Genomic DNA, 24,047 nt, shown 5'->3' with positions numbered 1-24,047 from the left:
AAAAGATGATTGTTTGATCAAAGTCACCGTTGGATGAGGGTAAAGAGCAAAAGGAAATTATGCTTGGAGATAATTCTGAGAACCTCAGATCTGGCTGTGGATGTGTGATATCTTCCATATGGTGCTGTGCTGTTTTACAGCTGTAGCATAACAAAAGAAGTTGAGCAGATCCAGACGAGGCTGTGCTGAGTGTAATGTATGAGGGGCCGGTTCGCCTGCTTTGTTTCTTATGTTTGCTTGGGCATCACATCGCGATGGCTAAAACTCTGACTCTGTTTTATTACACTGACAAATCCATTTATAATTTTCCTCCGATTCTTAACATAATAAATGACATCAGTGTTCAGGTCGCAAAACATCAGTTTTAATGCAACGGATGAACATTTAAGCTGGATCAGCTTCTACATGTTTTATGTTTGAAAAGTTAAAGAATGAGGTTTTTCTGAGGTCAAGGCAGCATTTCTTTTACATTTCGACGTCTCTGGTGTGAATAATGTCCACGACTTTTACACTTTTTACAGATCTCCATTTTATACTCCTTTGCATTACAAGGCATTCAGTTTCAGGCCGCGCCGACCGGCTGTGGCTGGCAGCGAGTGAAACAGCTTACTCTGTGGCCAGTAATCGCCTCTGATTGGCTGGCAGGCGGACAGTGTGCATTAGGACACTTCAAACACAGCTGTTTTCGACTCGCTGTTGTAAATCAGCGCTCACAAATTAGCTTGTTTTTCTCCTGGTAAGCTGATGTGTTGTATGTTTGATGATGTGATGAGAGGTGTCCAAACATAGAAAGTAATGGATTTGGTTGATTTGGGGGGATTTTTGGTTGCGTTGTGTTGACTAAAACACAGAGAATTTACTCATTGTTGCAACTCAAACAGCCAAACCAGTCCTTGAATTCATACCTTGGTGAGTCTCGTACTGTTGAAATGATCTGTGTGAGAGATCGGTGTTGCTGTGTGGTTGTTTTGTTCATGTCCTCTGCTTCAGTTCATGATGGAAAGTCATAAATGTTATCTTTGTGTTGACAAGATGTAATCTACTTTTTCACATTTCTGTTGGACTGCTTGTCTCGAGCATTGTGTGCCGCTTCTTTGATTTAAATTCAAGGCGACGTCGTCAACAGAACAGTTCACCTCGGGTGCCCCGCGGTCTCACGGGCAGACGATAAGAAGCTATCATAACATCAGGTAACATAAGGATAAGCAGGTCACATTAAGGATATGAACCTCTGCTCGGCTCTGTGTGTCTGAGGGTGTGTGCTCTCAGCAGTCTCCGCTGATAACGCTCCCCCTATCTCGACTCCATTTAATGCCGCCATGCCTCGGTCTGGGTTACATCGACTGCCGCCTCGGGGGAAATAAGGATACGGCTCTCAGGTTCCCAGCAGGACCAACATATGGGAGCTGCTCTCTCATCCAGTGGAGATGAATTCATCCCAAACTCATCTCCTCACACAGATTAATTTGGCAGACATGGCGAGGCAGGTGGGGAGTGTTGAGCAGCATCTGCGTGCGCGTATGAGATTGATGTGGATACTTTGCTTTTGTGTATCTCACTTCTGTAGCGCTGGAAGCCCAGGTGATGGAAAACGGATGTCAGACGATTGTTATTTATTGTCATCCGGGTGCTGTTATTATTAGTCTCACAGACAAAGGAAGGTGCATCTGTGAATCAATGTTGACTTTGTCATTATAGACTTCAGTATATCACAAAAAGTAAATAAATACAGAACAAGACCTAGAAGGAAGTTAAGATCAACATCCAAGTGTCAGTTTTGTGAAACAAACTATTTGTATTTTATGAATTTATAATAAATAGATTTTTATACATTTCAGTGTTATTCAGCTGAAAAATTCTAGCTTTTATTTTTAAGAGCCATTTAAATTCCTCTGACTTAACGACCTGAAATAATGAGTTGAATTAAAGTATTGCAGAGACCTTTGAAAAATGTCTTACAGCAGCCCTCTCCAGTCTTTATGTGAAATATTAAGCTACAGACAGCTGCCAACTTTCCTAGTTTGGCATACAGACTAGGTGCAGGGGAAATAGCTAGCGGGGCTCCGTCCAAAAGCTAAAAACGTTGCCTTAGCTTAGCTAAATCGACTACTGGCTGTAGCGTCTTATTCAGAAATGAGTGGTGTCAAACTTCTCATCTAACTCTGGGCTATGAAGCGAATGGGCATGAAGTATTTCCGAAATGTTGAACTAGTCTTTAAAATGAAGTTTCTCAAGAAACATGATTAGCATATTAGCATACTCCCTAGCATGCGTGGTCTGAGGGTTAAAAACACTCAAGCGATCCTTATTTGTTATTGTAGTCTTTGCTACAGAGTAGCCTTTGTTGCCTCTGACTACTCTTTACAAGTTAGCTTAGCCAAATTTATGAGCTTTAGCGGCAGGTAGGTGGATTTTGTTGATAGAGCCACTCGAGCAGTATCCCTTGTTACTAGCCTTTGTGCTGAGTTAGGCTAACTGGCTGTTGGCTGTAGCCTAATAGCAAAAGAAGCTCTACAGGACTTATGTACTGTATTGCTGTTGTACGTTCATTTCAGTGGACTCCATTTCCAAACTAACGATAGCTACTGTTGCTCTCCGTTAGCGTCCTTCACAAAGAAATCCACAGTCCAGCAGCATTTAACAACTTATACAAACCACTTTACAATTCGCTCACATATGGGCAAAAAAAAGGGATTAATACATGAAAATTAGGTTGTTACACAGAGCCCCTTTAAACATACAGTAGTACATAAGTAAAAACAATTTTCTCATCTGACTTTCTTTTTTTGCCAGAAAGTGAATTAGTGTATTCTTCAAAATGTCAAACTATTCCTTTAACATGTAAAGTTTATTTACATAAACTCAAGCTTAGTTATCTTAACTCAGCTAAAGTTTTCCAACTTATGAGAATTGTTCAGATGAAGTTCAGTTAATGCACAGTTGTGAGGCAGAAGGGGAGCTTGAGCTTTTTTGGCTGAACCAGCTTACAATGTTTGATAGTGTACTTTTGTTTTGGGTGCAGAACTTGCCCATGGCTAGGTTTGAATTATTTATCAGTGGAGAGTAAACCCTGAGCCTGCACCTTGTGAATCTTGTCTTTTCTAACAGTTCTCATGGGGAAAATAATCCGACGCTCACATTGCAGCTTCTGAACCCCCAAAAATCAGCCTAAGCACTCGACTGAACACGTCTAAATATAGACGCGCATTGACACAAACAGACAGTTAGTCGGTCAAGTGAACCTTCCTGGCTCTGTTAGGCCCACTTCTGAATTCAGAACGAAGGGCAGACATATAAAATAATAAGAAAATAACAACAGAGAAACTGGTTCAGCCTTCGGGCTGTTGGCTCGGTTGAAAAATAAAACCATATGGTAGCAAACTCAAATAGCTGATCATCCAAACCAACAAATACAGCCCTTTGGTGCGGTGGAGATAAAAGTCAGATGCTTCATTACCTTCCTGGTTTTGGCTGGAATGAAGGTGAAAGTTAACAGATTTGGTGTCTGAGGGTTGGCCTCAGGTGACGGTGGTTAATCTTCAGATTTTCAGTCTTTTTGATAACAGGAAGTGGTAAAGAACGGGCGTTTCAACAGCAATAAAAACACATTTTGTGGAGAAAATTCAGCACCACAAAAAGTGAAATCAAAAATATGAGACAAAATAAATCAACTCACCTTGAAACACTATTACACAGCCATGTTTATTACATCATCAAACTGATACAGAAGAATCAGAGCAGCTTATTTACTGTCAGACTCGTGAAATGTAACAAAAGCAGTGCATGAATAATGTAATACGCTTACAGAAGTCAGTCTGAATATAACTTTCAACCCCTACAATACAATAAAAATCCTTATATTATCGAGTGCCACACAGCCAGAAATGCACTGTCTCCAGTGGCTACTTGGTAAACAATTATAAACGAGAAAACAGCAACAACATTAATAAATTGTTTTTCAAATTAATTCCCTTTGTCTGCGGCGTTTGTTCAATCCCTGAGTAATGACTGCTCATGGAATCAGAATAGCCCATAAAATAAAATATTCACAGGGTAATTGGAGATGCAAATGGGAAAACAAACTATGATTTAACTGCAGACTGTTGCACCGCCATGATGTAGCTGTCCTCAGACTCAGTGGTTTCCTCTGTGCAGAAAACCAGGGACCCTAAAACCTCATCAAAGACACGACGACTCTTTAGACCGGCTGCCAACTTGTTGGTCTATGGTTTGTGGCAGAGGTTAATAACCACTGCGGTCGCTATCTGATGGTTTTCCAAGGGTGATGTGAATGTGTGTGTGTGAAGAGAAGACAGAGGGAGAACATGTCGCTGGCCCTGGTTCACTGTCTGAGTTTTGCTTTTGGGAAAGTAAACTTATTAATAGCACACTGGCAGCGCAAACTGATCGCTCTACCCATGTTTGCAATGTCAGCTGAGATTGATGCTGCAAACCAAACATACCGAGGTAGCAGTAATCTGAAGTACAGTATGGCAAAATTCATCAAGGCGGATTCGCAAAATGTTTGGTGAGTAGTTGGTGAAGCTGTTGAGCTAACTAGCGACACGTTGGCCAGTCGTAAACAGCCAGCACTAGTAAGTACCAGCAGCTCTTTGGGCTTGGGCGCCCACCAAGATGCAACGTCTCCCTTCACTTCAAGGGAAAAAAAACCCCCCGAAGTATTCGATTACAGATCTGGGCACTGATTACCACCAAAGTTGAACACATCGTCAGTTTAACCATTTTAAAAACAAGTGTAAGAAGCATTTGAATCACATGTTTACGGCAGCAGGGGGAGCCTTTCTGCTGGGGATCATGCAGACAGGTATCTCAGCTGCAGCGGCACTGCCAATTTTTTGCTGGTCTCATGACTCAATCGTCGGAAGGTTCCCACTGACAGATTTGCAAATCCTTTCAATTTGGATTTATTTACATTATCTACAAAACGCAGTCATTTAAGAGCTAATGTGACACAAATATGGCACCTTTGTGAAAAAAAACCCTGCTAAATGCTGATTACGAAGGCGTTTGATAAGCAAAAAATAAAACCTGAGGTAACGAATGAATTCCACAGAGCCTTTTCCCAGAACAGCTTTGGAAACATTTAACATATTAAATAACCCGCAGCATTGTGAACGGTCCTGCTCCTACTTGCTATGGCCCAAATGAGCCCTCTGGATCGAGACCTCTGTAGCCGTCGGTGGATGTTCTTGTCTTTTTGCCAAATGTGAGTGGGATTAGTTCTACAGTGGGTGGTGAAGGAGTCATTACTGGAGCAGGCCAGTGATTTAAGCCAAATTTCAGGTTAAATGTCAGGTTCTGACCCAAAGGCTCCCACTCACTCTGCATAGACCTCTTGGTCATCAGCTTTGCAGATGTTTGGTGTTAACGATTGCTGCTTATTGTGCTTAGAAGTAATCTTGTTCCAACTGTGCACCCTGTGAGATCATTCTTAAATTCCTAAATTCAGTGCATAAAAATGCCAAAGAACGAATTAGACTCACTGCCACACTCAATGAGCCATCAAAATGCATCTAAGTGCAGAACTGTAGCTCTGTGCAGGGTAAATGCAACTTAAGGCTCCTTTCTTTTTCTTCCTGCCCACTGACTTGAAACAACTACAAGTTTACTTTACACCAGAAGGACTACAGAAATGTTGCGCTGAGAGTAAGATGAAACAACGACAGAAATCTACCATCTAAGTAGAAAATAGCTGAGAGAAAAGGGATCATTGCTTTGTAGTTCCTTAATTCCTTAGGCCTGTATTCTCTTGTAGTTCTCTGGCCTTACATCTCCTCCTCTCATCCCTCCCTGTCACTCCGAAGCTTTCGTCTCCTGCAGCTCCTCTCTCCTCCGTTGCCGCCGCTCATGAGCATGACATTCCTCCTCATTTTCTCAATGGTCTGCCCGTCCTCCTGAGGCTCTGTCAGTTTCTTATGCCAGATCGCCGTCTCCCTCTCCGTGCTTCACCCGCAAACTTTGAGTCTCTCTGTCCTCTGTATCATCTTATCTCCCTCTGCTGTCCTCTGCTCAGCTCATCTATGTGTCACTTAACCACCAATCTGAGGGACCGATGAAGACATGGGATGCTGGAAGGCATGCACACAAGAGAAGAAGGTTGAATTGTGTTAATAAACCCTCTTGGTTTCTTGTCGCTCAAACTGTGTGACTTCAGCACAGAGCACAAATAACTCCCGGATAAGAAATCTTGTATTTCATCCTGTAGAGCGAAAGCCTCTTCAAGGTTCTTCGTACTTGTAGATTAAATTCTAGCGCAGAACGTGCTTTACTTTGTTACGTATCTTTAACAGCCTGTGGACTGATTCTGATGTTAAGGACTAGGAAAGGGCTTGGCAAAGGATGTGATGGTTATATGCACTCCTGAGTGCCTTCCCTATCTCCTGCCCCCTTACAGCGCCAACAGTGTGCAAGGCTAGCTAACCTTACCTTAGAAATCAAGTCTTCTGACATCAACAAGGACCAACGCAACACCGAGTCAGATACAAAGTCCCAAGTCAGGCTTACGTTGTAGTGTGCATTGTCATATTATTGTTTTAGCTGGCTCATATTGGCTAACATTAGCTTGGTTGCTAACATGGGGAAATTGTTAGCTAAACTCCCAGAGCTGATCTAGCTGGTAAATTGGTTAGCTTGCCACTTGCAATTTACTGTAACTAAATCATAGCTAGCTTGCTACCCTTAGCTTGCTTGCTAACATAATAACTAGCAAAATACTATCTACATGGATATATGTTAGTTGGCTAGCTTGAAATCACTTTAAAAGCTAACATGATCCATGATACTCCATGTATTACAGTATGTCAAACAGTGTTGATTTTAACCAACAATAAATCATGTGATGGTACAAGGCAAATGTGTATTCTATAGCTAACAGTTGCTTTCTACCAGCCAAAAGCGATGCAAGGCAGCTGTAACTTAGCTACGCGACATGGATATGGTGCATGTTGCTTTGTGAAGTTTGATGATACTTGCAAACGGCAAGCTAGTTAGTATCAGTGAGCCAGTGGTTTAAATAAACTATAGGAATTAGAGATCGGTTGTTCTAAATATGATTGTACATTTTTTTGTTTTCCAGCATTCATTGTTAGTATGTCATGTCACTCTTAGCCGATGCGCAAGGTGATGCTCGCTCACGCCTACAAAGCATAGATTTATAATGGAGCTAGATAACAAAACACAAGGATGACATCTATTCAGTCCAATGAAAATTGCTTGTCCAGGTCTAAATTAAACATTCTTGAGTGCGGGTGCATGTAACAGGATGCTGAGTGACAGCAGTTCACTTAATGGTCAGTGGTGTTAGACTAATAAGACTTCTTCTGAATATTCTACATCGTACCTATAAGATATGAACGATATGCAATTTTGTGAATATATTCATGATGGGAAGAGTAAGAGTGTAACCACTAAAACCTGCTCTGCCCGTGACAATAGCGCCTAATTGGAAATACAGAGTGGTCTAACACAGATAATATGTTGCTGATAATGCAAGAAACCCCCACCTAATAATAATTTCATCACATTATAACAGAAGCAACCCTGTCTCCTAGAAACTACATTTATAGATACATCTAATTTGCAGCAGCCTGTATGTTGTGAAGGAAAAGTAATGCCCCATGGATTCTCTATTAACATAATGAGGAAACGTTCAGAATCAACACAGACAGCAGCCTGTTATTGAATCAAGGCTGAAATCTGACACTGACACCGGCATCATTAAGCTAAGTGATTCAAAATGTATTACACATACACAGCAGTACTGGAGCTGACATCGCCTTCAACTCTTTGCTATCCAGTTTTATCTCTTTGTCAGTGAAGGCCACACATTCATACTGCTAAAGGATGTGAAACAAGTGGGTCATTCTACTTTCATTCTGTATGCCTGAATAAAATCCTGTTGTTCCTGGTCCCACTCTGTACGTATAAAACCGATGATTTTTGTCTATTTTCAATGTTCTGCATTATTAAAAAAAAAAAAAAACGAAGGTTGAAAGTTTCCCCAAATTATAAACAGATGTCAAATAACATATGAGGAGGCACCAATCCTGTTTATTCTCTCCCTGTAATGACTCCAATACCCAAACTGAGGCTATCTGCTGACAACAAACCAGTGCTCGCCTTGTCCTAACTTTTAAATCTGTAAACTTCTAAACTGATTCTGACCATTTTTAAAGGAGACATAAAATGCTTCATTTTTTCATAAATGTATTTTAGGTTACTACCAGAATAGGTTTACATGCTTCAATCCTCAAAAAGTGGATCAGTTTTCTCATACTGCCAAGTGCTGCAGCACAGTTTTCCCCCTCTGTCTAGAATGCTCTGTTTTAGTTCCTGTCTCTTTAAGGCCCGCCTACCGAATACCCAGTCTGCTCTGATTGGTCAGCTCACACACGCCTGAGACAGCAGTGAAAGCATGTCTCCAGTCGGCTTCACTTCTACCGTGAATACGAATCAATTATGCAAATGTGTGACATGGTAGTGTGATGTCACAAAGTCACAGAATTAAAGGCGGGACCACTGACGAGGCGTTTCAGCCACTTCAGGAGCAGTGTTTTGTGTGGGAGAGAAGAGCTCCCGTTGTCGTGGACTTTGGGCTATTTAATGTTCAAGACCTTTCACAAAATCCTGGCTACAGCCCTGTAACACGCTGAAGGAAAAAGGGAAAAAGGTAAGGCAAGATGAGGCCAGGGGTGGCACTAAATGTTGAGTTAGCAGCTTGCTGTTACTTTAACTATAATGAGATTGTTAATGTCATTATTTATGATGCCAGTATAGGCCCTGATAGCGATCCACGGAGTCAAAGCATCCCTGAGCACAGAAAACACTGTATGTTGTTGGCTCACCTGTGTGGTTCTTGTTTCAGACACACTGAGGCATCATACAGCGGACACAGCTGATAACTGGAAGTGAAACTACAAATGGAAAACCACAGTTTCATTCCGTCTTTTTCAACTCTTTGAACCAGAAACCCATTTAATGCCACCACACTGCAACGCTTTTTAAAGGGATTCTTAGGACAGTTTCCATTAATCTTCGCCATACACCGCACAGCTGTCACAAACAAAAAGCCACCTCGCAAACCAATTACATGTCGGCGCGGGGATGAAAACACACCGGCGCAGCGACTCGATTAGATGGATGACAAAATGAAACAACAGAAAGGAAACAAATTGCACAGTGTCAGCCGCGCCGTCAAAAACACCCAAAGGGACGCTTGGTGGTGCCACCTCACACGGCTCGGCTCGCCTCCCGAGCTCAGCTCCTCCCCCGCCGGTACTTCTCACAGCTGCTTGTCTGAGTGATGAGAAGAGCGAATCGTTCATCGGCAAAAACAAACACATTTGTTTGCGAGGCGTCATAACCGGGCTCCACTTTTAACAGTTTCAGCGTTCTGCTTTTTGAGAATGAAGTATTGAGGGGTGGCTGCACCGGTGCACAACTGAGTCATGTCCATCATATTAAAGGTAGAAGCCTATATCTACTTTAAGCAGACTCTCACCTACGAGCCCACTGTGCTACTTACACACTGTGCTAAGCTGTGTCCAAAGTGCAAACACTGAAAGAACATAAACATTTCTAATATCTCAAATCTCGGACGCAAAGAGTGAAAACCAGCAGCTCGTTCAGACAATTTGCATTTTAATACCGGAGTGAATGATCTGCACAGCGAGAGCTCCAGCATGGATTCACGCTCATAAAGATTTTATTAGAAAGCTATGCATTATCTTGTCTTATTATCGTCCGCAGTCGAGTGAATGGCCCATTTTTATGGCCCCTTTTAGCCTGCCGCTCTGACATTACATCAGTTACCCTGTCATCTCGGTGCACTCCTCTGTCGCCAAGACTGATCTTTTTCTCTCTTTTCTGTTTAATTCTTTATTCTTCTCTCTTTTATGTTTGAACCCAAACACACACACATACACACGTGCGCACACACACCCACACACACACATTTATACCTCTCTCTATCAATTTGTGCTCCAGATGTGATAGCCAGAGTGGTGGACGGGCTGCAAATTATTCATGATGTAATTAGCCAGTGGGGAAATCATATTAGAGAATCTTAAGTTAGACCTCAGGGAAACTTTAAGCACTTCATCAAATAATGGGCCAGGCATCCAAATAATATCCCTGACCCATTTCTGCTCTCCCACGGGCGAGACCGCCTCAACCGCTGCTGCGAAAACGAGAAGAACTTCATGTTTGATCCTTCAGGCAGCCAGGTTCACTTAAACCAACATATAAATATGGTCTAATGAGAGCTGCTATAGTTGACTGTAACTGACGGTGACTGTGAGAGGGAACGCATACATTCTACTTTTTGGTGTTTTCATTATCTGTGCACATACCTCATTCTACAAAGTACAAGATACTGGCGTGAGAAAATGTATTTAATTAAAATACATGTCATTTGTAATAATTTAAACAAAGACATTCGGCACAAAACTATTACATCTGAGCCAGTTAGTAGCCTCAATCCGGGCCTCAATATATATTTTCTCAGATGGAAGCTCCACGATTAAGATGAAGACATTATTTTGTGTTATTTGGGTTATCAATCACATAACTTGGTGTTTACCTTATCTGTTCTTTAAAACTAGGAAAAATGTCCAACATGGTCGACTCTGAAGGGATCACTTTGGAGACAGAACCAACCCTGGTTGCTTCTTCTATTGATTATGTGTAGAAACACGTCACAGCAATTTGAGGTCACATGTTTGTACACAATTGTATGAAAACCATTTCATGTATTATTAATGATTAACGGATCGTTAAGGCAGCTGATCAATTAAAGAAATTGCTTAAAATCTGCATCCCTGCGCTCTTATTGTGAAACGTTATCAGGAACATGTTGACCTGCGAGGTTCACACTACATGAAATTTCGCTGCTGCCATCTATCCTCCAGTTTCGCTCAGCTGAAGTCGTATTTCATTTATTATTTTGATGTTAAACTTTAGAAGAAGACAAGTTGAACTGTTGTCGGGACTAATGAAAACAGCGTGTTGCAGTTGCCCTGATGGACTGTAGTGCTGCTTCATTGTCATTCGTAAGCTCTCATTATGTTCCTCTTGGGAACGGCTGATTCTCATGTGACATCTTGTGGTGAAGTTCAGTATTCCCTTTCTGGTCCGGTCTTAGGTCTTTTATCAAACTGGTTTGACAATGTTTAAATCAGCCCAACCCCAGTGACTGGCACAGAGTCAAATATGTCCGACACTGATCGTCCGGTCACCGGTCCTGGCTGGTGATACTGACCACCGGCCAATTCCGGTGCCTAGCTGATTGATTGGTCTATGATCTCTAATTAGCACGTTAACACTCCCAACAACACCTTTTCCGTATAAATTATCCCATTGACATTAAATCCGAGTATAAAAAACTGTCAAGATGCAACCTCTTGGGGTCAGAATGTATGCAGACTTTTCTCAGGGTTTCCTCCTCCCCAAACTTGAGTCTTCACCACACATCAGTAACGTGATGCCAACATTAGCAATAAGGAATCCAGAGTTTTGAAAAGTGGCTTTCTGACAACCTGTCATTGTGCTTCAAGATTTGAGAGTCCCACTCCTCGCTGCTGCTCTTCAGGCTACACCCATTTCATGTTTATTCTGTAATCCACATTGATTCCCCAGACCAGTCGGTTCAACGCCGCTCCGAGCCATTTCCCAGGCCCACACCAAAACACATGAATCAAGGAAGTGCACATCCGAGACACATTCTTGCTCCGTCATTAGATTTTAAACGCCTCAGAAGAAACATTGAAATCAAAATGCAGTTATATACAGTAATTAAGGTATTCAAGCATTTCCCTGGATCGTAGCAGAATAACCCTGCACGGCGGCGTGTTGTTAGTTACATGCTAGGAGGAGCACAGGAACCAGCGGATTGGATGACGGTAATTAGGTGAATAATTACTAAAGGGAAATGGGGAATTGAAACAGGATACAGCTCACTGTTTTAGTTTATTGCAAAGTAAAGTAAATCCCAGCGTCGATCCGGGTGGGGAGAGGAGGAAGAAGGTGTGTTGTTGAAAGAGATTTAGTATAAAAACACGAGACACCTGTTCCAGATCCACCCTTCCCCTCTACCTCCTATCTCCTTCCAACAACAGCCCTTTCTGCCTGAGATCATCTTGACCTCCATGAAGGCCTACTGTGTTGTGTTCGAGTGTGTGCACTGGATAGCACTCTCACATCTGGTGAGAAATAAAAGTCCCTGGGATGGCTCTTGGCGGGGAAATGACTGTTCCTTTTTTATACGCTGTCCTATCAGTCTGAATCGCTCGCTATTAAATAGTCCACGCTTACACTCTATATTTTATTGCCAACTGTTCCTCCCTGCCTTTTGCTGCATCACTCAGCAGCTCCTCAAAAGCAGCCCTGATGCTTTGGGAAGCTTTTTGGATGCATTGATGGGAAAACACTTCGGTTCTCGGCAGTTGCTTTTGTACGTTGTGTTTCGCCCCTTTAAAAATAATGAAATAAAAAGGTATATTCCTCTTCCTTTGTTTACCCGGTGCCGATGGCTGCCTTTATTTCACTCATAAATCTCGTTGTCAGCCTTTGACTGGTAGATTGAGCAGACAAAATGGGCTGCTACTCTGAGCCTAGAAGGAGTTTGTTCCACGACATTACACCGCTGTTTGCAGGATGCCTCCATCCTGAGAGAAGTGGTCCTGTTTCAGCAGGGAGACGGGAAGAAGGGAAATACATCCAGGAATGCAAGGCCTCACTCTGCACGCTTGCAGGACATCAGTCGTAATTTCGTCTGTCCTCAGCTCCGTGGTGACTTTGTCTTCTTGCAGTTTTGCACTTTTATCAACAACAACCAAGTCTTTAACATTATTTAACCTCCTGTAACTAGTATTTGGTCATTGTTAGATAGAAGCATACTCTACGGGACCCCTCTAAGCTTTTTGTCTTTGCTACCCACATTTCCATCATGTCGAAAGCCCTGACAGCTCTGGGGATTGAGGTGCACCTCGGGACTGAATGGGCTATTAAATGAGCGCCAGCTGGTGTTCCGGTGGCGATGTTACAAACTGCCCGGCGATGTTCGGCTCAGCCCTGTCTTGCATGGTTGCCTTGAAAGCCAATTCTTCTGAAACACATTTCTGTAATGGTAGGCATCTGGATATATGAGCATCTCCTGACGACCCTCCTGCGACAATCGCAGACAGATGGAGCGGCAGAGAGAAGGACGGATGGAAAAGGAGGGGAAGAGCCGGTAATAAAGGCCCAATGGAGACTAAATCAGAGAAAATGAGAAAGAGCGTGCAGATGAAGGAAAGCAATGTAGGAGATATGAGGGATGGAGGCGAAGCGAAACAAGGAACGGGGAGAAGTGTTTTGCTTTCGCACTAAATGATCCATCTGCTGGGGTGTGTTGTGGCTGCAGGGAAGGAGTTTGTTTTGCCCTTGGGATGTCTTCATCCTCAAAGTATAAGCTCACAGCTGGCTCCACATTCAGCTGGTGGGCGCTTCAAAATTTGGTGCTGCAGTCAAAAATGTGTGTTTTTAAATCCCTGACATGTTTAAGATGATGCTGGTGAGGACATGAGTGATACTCTTCCCCTCACGGAAAACATCTTAAAAGGTGCCTTTGAAGAATTCGAGCTCCTGCAGCAAAATTGGATGAAAGAAAACAGTTTGTGTTTCTGGGAGGTGCCAAGTTATACTGAGAGAGGCTACAGCCATGCTAGCAGCTCTTTGAGGCTGTACTGTAGTGCTCAGGTCAACATGCTAACATGCTGATGTTTAGCGTCATTTGTTTTGTATTTAGTTATAAAATGTAGCGCCCTCTAGACGTCAGGTCTATTTTACTGAGGTGCGCTCCCCAAGTTCGTTATGTTATCTTACAACCTCTTTATTAGTTAGCTAATTAATGCAATAGGGAAAGTACACTGCAACACCTTGTTTATTATCAACTGTTATTTATAAGGTTTTAACTGATCAAAATGCTTTTTACCACTGTTTATGTTTCACTTCTATGAATGGTTTTTAATCACTATGGTTCACAAATGAAATTAACCACTTAACTTTCTTCCTAATGTACCCTTTAACTTGTACTTCTCCTTCTGAACACTCTTCAGTCAAAAAACACAGTATAAGCAACCATATGGACACTATGCAAGGTGAAAGAAATAACCACATGTACGTGTTAACAATTTACTTTAGTAAATATTCAACAACACACAATATTTGAATCTTGGAAAAATAACAAACAATAATTAGGGTTAGAGTTTTCAAGTCCTCCTGTTTCAGGTAAGTTTCAGTCAATAACCCAAAATAAAAAATATCTCGACAGTTCAAGTAAACACAAATGTCTCTTCAGTATCCAAAAATAGCAATTCAATATCAAAACACAAACACCAGAAATATTACAACTAAAGCCGGCACTCTTACTAATTAAATGAAAATAAAATGGGTACCCTTTGAACCAGAGGATCGGTGCAGGCCTGAAACGTCGCTTGAGTTCAGGAAAGGCTCACTCCAACATGGCTGCTCCGCGCCTTGCGCAGAAAGAAGACAAAAGGAAAATCCACCGTTGACAATGACCTCACTGAAATGGAGTCGTCCTAGTCCGTATGGTCCGACAGCGGGTTGCAGGGACGTGGGCCGTAGACGAATCCCTCCAGCTCCAGATGATGTCTGTGGTCAACAGTCACACACGGTCTCTCCAGCAGGTGTGTTCACACAGCAGGCAAATGTCGGCTTCACTTATGGGAGTGCTGCGGTAGCGCCTCGTTCGTGAAGTCAGGCAAGCTAGCATGAGCTATGCTAACTGTAGCTGTAATCTTCGCGGACCTTTCTGTCCGAAGTCCGCCTCGTTTCAACTCGACAAGAGGTTTAGTCCAATGAACAGTCACAACGAGACTCTCAGTCCGATTATCTCGTGACCTTCCCTTAACCAACGTCTTTCAATGTCTTTTCGGGCCGTAGCTCCGCTCCGCCATGCAACTCCTCGCATGCGTCTCTCTCGTCTCTCCTGCCTCTCCCCTTCCGCCTTCAGGTGACCTCTCACACCCCCGCGATCTCGCGGGATTACCTCAGATAAATACAACTTAAACCAATATATAATTTCACATTAAACTATTATTCTTACACTCTTCTTAAACCAAAATATGCACAAGATATACAGAAAATAAGAAACCAAACTATAAATTTAAAAAATACATAAAATGAGTGCTTTTCTCAACCCACCATTCACTCCTCTATATCTTTAACCGGGTTACAAAAAGAAAGTTCGGGACGAATGTAATTTTAATCTGATGAAAGAACAAGAGGAAACAATTACAGTACAAACCACACTGAGGTGGATTTACAGTAAATATCTGAAAGTTGGAGAGAATGTCACTTCAGATTTGTCCTCTGTGCCCGAATCGTTCGAAACAATCCCTTAAATAGTTGAAATGTTTTAGTCTAAACCAGCAGAGCAGCAGACTGCCCCGGCCATCCGCCTGTAGCGTGGCTGAAATTGTACAACTGCACCTGCTTCTGCAATTAAATTCTAGTTAGTTGACAATTTTGGACCCCAAAATAACACTGTGCAATCTTTTTAATAAGATGAGCCGTGAAATTACCAAATGGTTGCTAGCAAAAGAAAGAAACCACTGCGACAAATTTAACATTTGTCTCATAGAAGAAACTGCACAGTATGAAAATATGTCCAGTACGCTCACGCTTCATTAGCCTCTCTCTCTTCATGTGTCTCCTTTTAATTTGTCCTCATGTCACCTCATCATGGCGTATTAATGACAGAGGACTGTCAGCACCTGGTCATTTCAGGCCATTACTGTGGGTGAAGGTCATTCATTAAGGCATCTTGGTGAGCAGCTCCTAGCACGTGGCCTCCCTTCCTCACTTTGCCCCTTCAGCTTTTCTTCGCTATATCTTTTATGAGTGACAAAAGCTAAAGCAGGGCATTCATGGAAAGAGCACTTCCTCTAACTATTGAAATGTATCCAAAGTAAAGAGAAGCAAAACAGTCTCTCAGCAGCTTCCCTCTCTCTCCCCTGTGGACGTCTGAAATGTGGCCTCTTTCCCTGCTTTGATATGGACTCGGAGTACGGGGGAGGCCCCTCAGGTAACCAGAGCTGGCTCTTTGGGCTGCAGGGCCAGGCTTTCAGAGAGAGACAGATGTGTCATTGAAGACAGCCAAGCATGACCTACAGGCATGCAAGACAGGCAGGGAGGGTCTGACAAACAGCTACCAGATCTCTGCATGAGAACACACACACAGCCACCTGTTTTTATGCTCTTATAATAATCTTGTTGAGAGAAGTTTAGTTTTCAGCCTGGGAACTCTGAGAGGGAATTTCTTTTTCTCGTTTCATTTGCTGATTTCAATCTTCACCCTCTGGAATTAAGCATGTGATGTTTTTATATGAGAAAAAAAAAATGTGTTAAAGGCCTCGAAAATGTTTTTTCTCAATCAGCTTCTCACTATGAGCGATGAGGTTCTACTGGAGTACAACGGCTTCGAAGGTGTTGACATAGTTACAACTGCTTTGGTCGTTTCACATGAGAAATATGTTTTTGTCTCCTTACTGGTTTGAAGCGGGTGGAAAAAAGTGACGTCCCACACTTACACACCAATCGTAAATTAACAACGTGGGATCGGATAGATTGTTGGTTGCTTGCTTGTTTCCGGGTCACTGTCAATCACATCTGATCACACTAAAATTTGATAAGATGCCTCAAGTGATGTCACGTGTAAAGACTACAAGTGAGGGTTGCCTCAGTGACAAAATGTTAACACTCGCTAATAAACTTGTGACGACACCGGACACCGGATTAGAACACATCTTTTACAAGATGCTCACCTTCTATATTGTGCCGTGTTAATTTACTGCTAGTGCTAACAGAACATTTCCTCCTGCTGCAGCTTCACATTGAAGGTGTTTACCTGGTGAAACACAGGTTGACTTCTCTTCTGAAGTAGGATAGTATTCAGTGAATTTAGTACTATAGTGCTAATAGTACTAATAGTACCGTTAATGTCCATCAAAAATGCATCTACAGAGCAAAACAACGGTCATCTTCTACCTTTGGTGACAGCAGATCAATTATAAATATATCAGAGAGTGTTATTTAACAGTCTGTGGGAGTAACTGAACAAGACGCAGCTGTTGGATGAAGAGCTGTATGTGACAGGATGCACACCTCCAACTTCTCAGTGAGGTAACCAACTCCTTCTCCCCTTATTCACATTGAAGGTTTGAATCCAAAATATTTCCAAATCCTACGCCATCGTATGGCAGCTGCGTTTATGGCTAGTGAGTAATTCTGAAACAACTTACACCAGACAATGAAAGGAAGCTCCTGTTTACTCAGATCTGTAGTCAACCGTCTGACACACACTTTAGCCTACACAGCTAAAACACACCAGCAACATTGAACCCTCACTTGTTCTCTGCCGTCTGTGTTTACAAAGGGTAACACTGTGCCACCTAGTGGCAGACACAACAGACACGGACACAGATACTTTCTGTGCCAGTGTTGGAATGAGACTCGACAATGAATGATCTTTCCACACTTTCCCCTATAGTTCATTTTTGAGTCTCATTCCCAGGTTGTCAAGTATTGACACTGTGGGTTGGTGATGCACGCTATCAGTGGTTTCTGTGAATTGTTTTTAAGCTCAATAAACACAGATTGATCGGAACTTCTCCCATTTGTCCAGGACATTGAAATCTTACAGGACACGTGGACCAGCACCATTAGCTGGCATTAATTTCCACCCAAACAGTCGACAGTTGCATTGTGGGTAATGTTTGTTCCCAGGTTTTGACAAGGACGAAGATTGTGTGAATTAAAAAAAACTTTTTCTGCATTGATTTTGATATTTTGTCAGTTGTGAGTCAGACAGTGTTGGAGTACTGTTTGATTCAACATTTGTAATGATTGTTGTTATTTTGTCATCGATATTTCATGTGACTAAGAAAAAAACTTTAAAGCACTTTAAGTTACTGTGTGCCACTAATAGATACAACAGTATCTAACAGTGATTCGTGCTGTCACAAGGGCTGAGAAGATGAAGAGAAGTGAGCCAAATGCTGAAAAACAAATTAAATTGAGGAAAAATATGGATACAGATGTTGTCTGCAATGACTTGACGACATAAAAAGTCACAGATTATAACTACAATCATTATTCCTTTACTCTTACACCTTCAAAAGCACACAATTCTTTCTTATATTTCCTTATAAATGATCAGTAAACCTGATAGCTGTGGTTGTTCTTCTTCCTCTGTTGCTGTAAAAATCAATCCCACTTCCAATTCATGTGGATAGTAGCTTAATGGTAGCTTGCCAAGCTGACAGCGTTCCTAGCTAAACAAAAAGTGGAGAGCACTGTTCCTGATGCAAAACAAATTGGGATGAAGAAAATTATAGCTTTTGTTTAAACTTAACTTCAGTGCATATTTAGAGAGGGGCGATAACAGCAACGAACTGTATAAATTATACGACTGAAGCTCCTGAACCAGGACGGAAATCAAACTTGTAATTTGTTATGGAGGGAAATGTGATAATAATGTTACCATATTTTCTCTACAACCCAACAGCTATGGGCCCGTATGAGAGTAATGATCCTGCACTGCTGAGGCACAAGCCATTAGATTTGCAGGACAGTTTGGCACACTGACTTGTATGTGGAGGGGTGATTCGATAACTGGGGCTTTACACATTATACTTAAATGGGGTCATTTGCCAGCCTGTGTCTCCTCTCCCACTGTGTATCTGCGACAGAGATCAATAGGACTCATTCTATTCCATCGACTTTCAATCACGTTTCTCTGAGTTTCCCTGTTCCCCACCAGCCGCCAACCACTGACTCATTACAGAGCTGGGTAAAGGTAACCAGGCCTCTGCAGCCAATGCATTATGGGCCGAATGCCCGCGGGCAAAACAATCTCGTCCTGTTCGTGGTGCTGTAATGACAGGGCGCTGATGTTTATGCAGTAAATTTGCCCGCCTCATTCTCTGCAGTAACTTTTCTTGTCAGACAATATTGACTCACTGAAGTCATTCAGAGCGGACTGAATCTCTCATTAGGTCATACTCTGTGGCAACTGATGACGTTTATAAAACAACTATGTACTCGTATATTAGTTATAATTGGTCAAAATCCAATAAAATGGCTCCCTGAAGATATGTAAATTCTATTTATGGTGAGCAGGCGTCAAATGAGCTAACTGCAGGGACAGTTGTGGTCAATAATGAGATAATTTCATGAGAAACACATCCTGAACAGTGACAGTAATGTATAACATCATCAGCTCTCTGACAGTTTTTTCCAATAATAACTGCAGAAGGCAAGATTTATAACATTTATAAAAGCTCTTTTAGGGAATTAAACGTCAAAAAGGTGCCGTGGCCGTACAGTGTTTCCCCGTTAGTGACAAATTACTACTTAAAGGTGCAATATGTAAGAATGTGTGTTTAAAACGTTTAAAAATTACGAAAATTATCAACAGAATGTGAAGAAAATAACAGTTTTGACATTATCTCAAAAACATGTTTGTATTGGGTTGCAGAGATACCTGCTGATGTTAGCATGCTAACCAGCTAGCCCCTAGCTACTTTGTACCTCAAGAGATAACAGTCCGATAGTAGCCTGAATACTGTAACACTACCACTTCCCCAATGCTCCAAGCTCCCGGTCTGGGCAGTACTAGCTAATAGCATCGCTCGCGAGCTTCACGGTTAACTGAGCTAACAGCTGCTACAGTTAGCAGAAGAAGAAGAAGAAGCAGCCATGTTTGGAGTTGTTTGGAGTATGAATTTGGCAGGTGGCCAGTTCTTACATATAGCACCTTTAATAGAAAAACACTGAAGAAACAGCAGTAAGCACTGACTCTTTTATGTTCTTCTAATAAATCACCTGGTTTTCTATTGAATGTTGGATGTTTTTTTGTTTTTCTGAGCAGATGGTACGTTCTACACAATAAAAGGCGTTTGATCCCTGTGCTCAGTTGTCCGCGCACCTTTCCCCGCCATCAGACCTGTGACTCCAACTAACTAACATCACTTCCTGTACAGTAAGTAGGACTCTGATCACGGTGCAAGCCTGCTGTTCGGAGCCAGAGTTAACAACACCCACCCCATCTGTTCCATTAGTTCAGCAAAAAAAAAAAAAAGGGTTTAGGTCCATCTGAGAAACCACAAAAAGAAAAACAGATTCATCTCCTTTGGAAAATATTATTAGGCTTCCACGGCTGTGTGTACACAAGGTCTGCCTGCTGCCAAGCACACAAACACAGATGAGTTTTACTGTCTATTTGGCTTCAAGTGAGAGGTCAGCTGGGACCACTTCCTCCTTCTCCCGTGCTCTTGTTCTCTCTCTGTCTATTGCACTGCAAAAAGTAGCCAACTTCCATTAATCTCCCACTGAGTAGGACTGTCACAACAATCACGTTTGAACAAATCTGAACCAACATGGACTATGTTCGAATAAATTCAGTGCAACCCATGAAGCCAAAATCCTGAACAGCAGAGTAAAAATTGCTTGACGGTGGAGATAACAGGCGGGAAGGCTGCTGTGCGAGACACCGCTGGATATTTTTGTGGATTGACAAGAAGTCGGCAAAACTCCAGCTGTGTTTGTGGCGACAAAACCAGTTATTTTAAGTGAATTCGTGATCTTCTCCCGATCCAAGTGGTTTTTGTGCCTAAACCTAACCAGAGCATAAGTAGAGCTTTTCCTGATTTGAGGAGCTGCTCTGAATCATCCCAAAGATCAAGGATCATTTTCTTTATCCTGCTGATAGTGCTTATTGTAATGTCAGCATGATTCAAGAATTTGACCTCATTGGAAAATGTACTCTCATTTCCTACATTCCTCTCGTGTTGCTGTCAGTAGTGGGTGATTTTCAGTGATCTCTGATATTTCTTTACTCTCTCTTTGCTCTAGATGGAGCGATGGTAGTAACAGATAAGACACAAACTGTAAAAACGGGATTGCACCACATCTGGTAAAGAGTTCTGTCTTTTCCAAAAGTTAGATGAAATTGGACCTTCTCAAAAAATGTCAAATTTTATAGCCTCATTTTATTGCTCTGGTACATCAGCACTGTATTATAGCCAGACTGGTTAAAAAATCCATCTTCAGTTCTTTGCACATACCTGTGAAAACTGCCAGTATTCACATAAATGGGACATTAAAGATAAAACATCAATATTAGCACTGACATTTTTTGCAGCGCTCTCTCTCCTTCAGCAGCTTTCTCAGCATTTGTTGATCTATGACATCGTTCCTTCCATGTGGCTTTGGGAAAGTAGGATGTAGGAGGGGAGAGACATTCATTAAGGTGGCCTTGACATCAAACAGTGGTCTGGAACAAAAACTGGATGAGAAGAAAGGGAAGAGAGGGAGCAGCAGAGATGAGCTGTAGGAATCGAGGCCAGTGGAGAGGGAGGAGGAAGGAGGAGGAGGGGGGGGGACGTGGGAATCGCAGCATATGGACGAGACAATAATTGTGAGCGTGTGCACACATGCCTGTGCATGTTTCGCTCGTGAAGATGATGGAGATTGAGCCATTAAAGACATTATCACTGCTCTGCTCAGGGGGACAATTGATGTCGACGCAGACAGAGACAAAACCATCTCAACCTGTCTCCTTGCCATTTATCATTGTTAGGACGACAGCTGCAGCTCTCCCAGTATCCCCACCAAGTCCCCCAAGTGTGTGCATGTGTGTGCGCTTGTGTGTTTCTAAGAGTCCCAACGTCTCAAACTGTATATTTCACAAAGGAGGCAATTTACGATGATGCGAGGGAGATAACGCTCGGGGAAAGAGAGGAAAACAGAAGACGCTGTTGGAAGGAAGCAAATTTTATCTTGGCAGAGGACGGGTGGCCAGAGGGTCGACGGGTGTTTTTGTATTCCAGATGCTCGCTGGAAAATGGGCTGTCGTCTGCATCTCTACATGAACACAAGAGGAGACAGAGGAGTGACTCGGGCTGTCCCAGTGCTCGGCTGTCTCTCTGTGTGTATATTTGTATATTCTACAACATTTAGGAACCTCCGGACACCTATCCAAACAAAGTTTCATTGTGCACTTGTTTATGCACGCACACGCTCGTCTGTCCGCTGACTTGATTTCCTGTGTGCGTGTTCATGTTTATATGTGTGTCCAGACCTCCTTTGGGGCTTGTCCAGGCCACAGTGTTGAGCACTGAGCGCTGAGTCAGTGCATTACTGTCATGGCAGATGTATCCTCCGGCCTGTCCCCTGGCTCTCACTGCTAGCCCATAGAGATGCATTCAGCTGCAGCCAGCGGCACTTTGCGTGATGAGCCTGGCCAATGGCCTCAATAAGGACTGATGGCACCATTTGGAGGGGAAAAGGAAGGGAGAGGTAGGAGGAAAGGAAAAAGCGAGGAAGGATTATTGAAAGGAGGCGATATAGATGTTAGGATGGAGCGATGCTGAGGAGAGTAATGGCAGGGAGAGATGGGTAAAAGAAGGGTAATATTGGTGTACACTGAGCTCTGTGTGCACTCAAATGGGCAAACTGCTGGCCATTACTGATAAACAGTCATGTTCTCTGACTGCAGCCAAGCTCAGTCACCTATCATTACCCTGGTGAATTTATTATTAGACACCGGGGGAAAAAAATTGAGTCCATTTCACAGCCACATTGAATCAATGACTGGAGCCTCGTTGGCAGCTGAGTCCACGGCACGTGTCGGCCGATGGCACGCTTTTAGAACCTTCACCGAGGCCTGCCGCTGCTGCTGATTGGAGGGGGGCCAGAGCAGGGGGTGCCATCTCATTAGCACTTCAGATCCATATTGCTGGGACTTATAAATAATTAGCAGTAAGGCACTATGGGGAGCCAGGCATGCTGCTGTCTCAAAAGTTAATCAACAAAAGGGTGATTTATTTACTTGGAGATCATTGAGGTGTCACACGGTTCACTCAACACATGTTGGTTAGCCAGATAATGTTTTACTTCACAGTTGATCAGATGTTGACCCCAGGTCAGGAAAGAGAGCATCGGTCAACAGTCAGCCAATATAATTCAGCCTCACAAGTAATATACTCTGTTTCAACAACATGCCAACATCTGTTAGCATCTGAAAAATGTTTCCATTTGAATTTGATTGATTTGTGACGCATCATCATCAGCTGATGCAGTTGTTCAATGAAAGCAGCAAAGCAGCGTCAGCCTTCTCTTAGTATGTACACATGATGCATTCAGGCTCGATACGTCTGTCTAGGTCAACTGTGTTTCAGCTGCATTTACAGCTCAACGCACAATCACTGTAGTTACATGCACAACGCAAAGCCTTGCACACCCTGTAACAGAGTTGTCACGACACTGGAATTTCTGACTTTGATACAATACCTTAAGAAAATTGCCACAACATTGAGGGAATTAAAGTTTCAAATTTTTATTGTGAGATCAAAATATTATGTGTTATGCACAACAGCATCTGAGTGTATTTACTTCTGGAGGAGTTGGGGCTATGTAGGCACTACAACAGTGCATTTGTCAAGAGAGGACAGCGGGAAGAAATCGAGCAAGTACGCCGATACTGCAAAAAAAAGGATTGAAACGGTTTCAAATATCCTATATCACTACTTTTGATAACATTCGCCTATAAACAGCTTTACTGACTAAAATAGAGCAGAGCTGAACTGTTGGGTATGTATTTTGTTTTCAGGCACATATTACAAATAACTGACTGGTACGAAGGTACAGACAAGGTAGTGGAGGTGATTCAGAGATCTTTTATTGATTTCTTTGAGAAGAGAGTTTACTTGTGTGGAGTGAAATGAACTGAACTGAATTTGAGTTGTCTGGGAAGAAAGTTTACCTTGGACAGGTCTGAGAAACTGAACTTCAAAACAAATTGTATTTATATCATTTGTTGTTTATTGGTGAATCCAAGGGAGGTGGAATTTTGTGTTACCTCTGCCAAGGAGGTTGAGGTTATGGTTGGTTGTTTGTTTGTTTGTTTGGTTGATTAGCTGGTTGGCTGATTGGTTAGTTGGTTGGATGATTGTTTGATTTAT

General features: G+C 42.4%; 1 long non-coding RNA gene across 1 annotated transcript; it reads right to left on the bottom strand.

Moving 5' to 3' along the window:
* Nucleotides 1-3,683: 3,683 nt before the first annotated feature.
* On the bottom strand, nt 3,684-14,984 carry LOC311249626. The gene is made up of 2 exons (XR_014621206.1): nt 14,454-14,984; nt 3,684-6,089 (listed from the first exon to the last, which is right to left on the bottom strand). It is a non-coding gene; the product is annotated as an uncharacterized lncRNA (long non-coding RNA).
* Nucleotides 14,985-24,047: the final 9,063 nt, after the last annotated feature.

This window comes from Pagrus pagrus (genome assembly GCF_965226575.1).
Source record: "Pagrus pagrus genome assembly, chromosome: 20".
Lineage (NCBI taxonomy): Eukaryota > Metazoa > Chordata > Actinopteri > Spariformes > Sparidae > Pagrus > Pagrus pagrus.
Note: the sequence above shows the minus strand (reverse complement) of the source record. Positions and strands in the feature narration are given on the sequence as shown.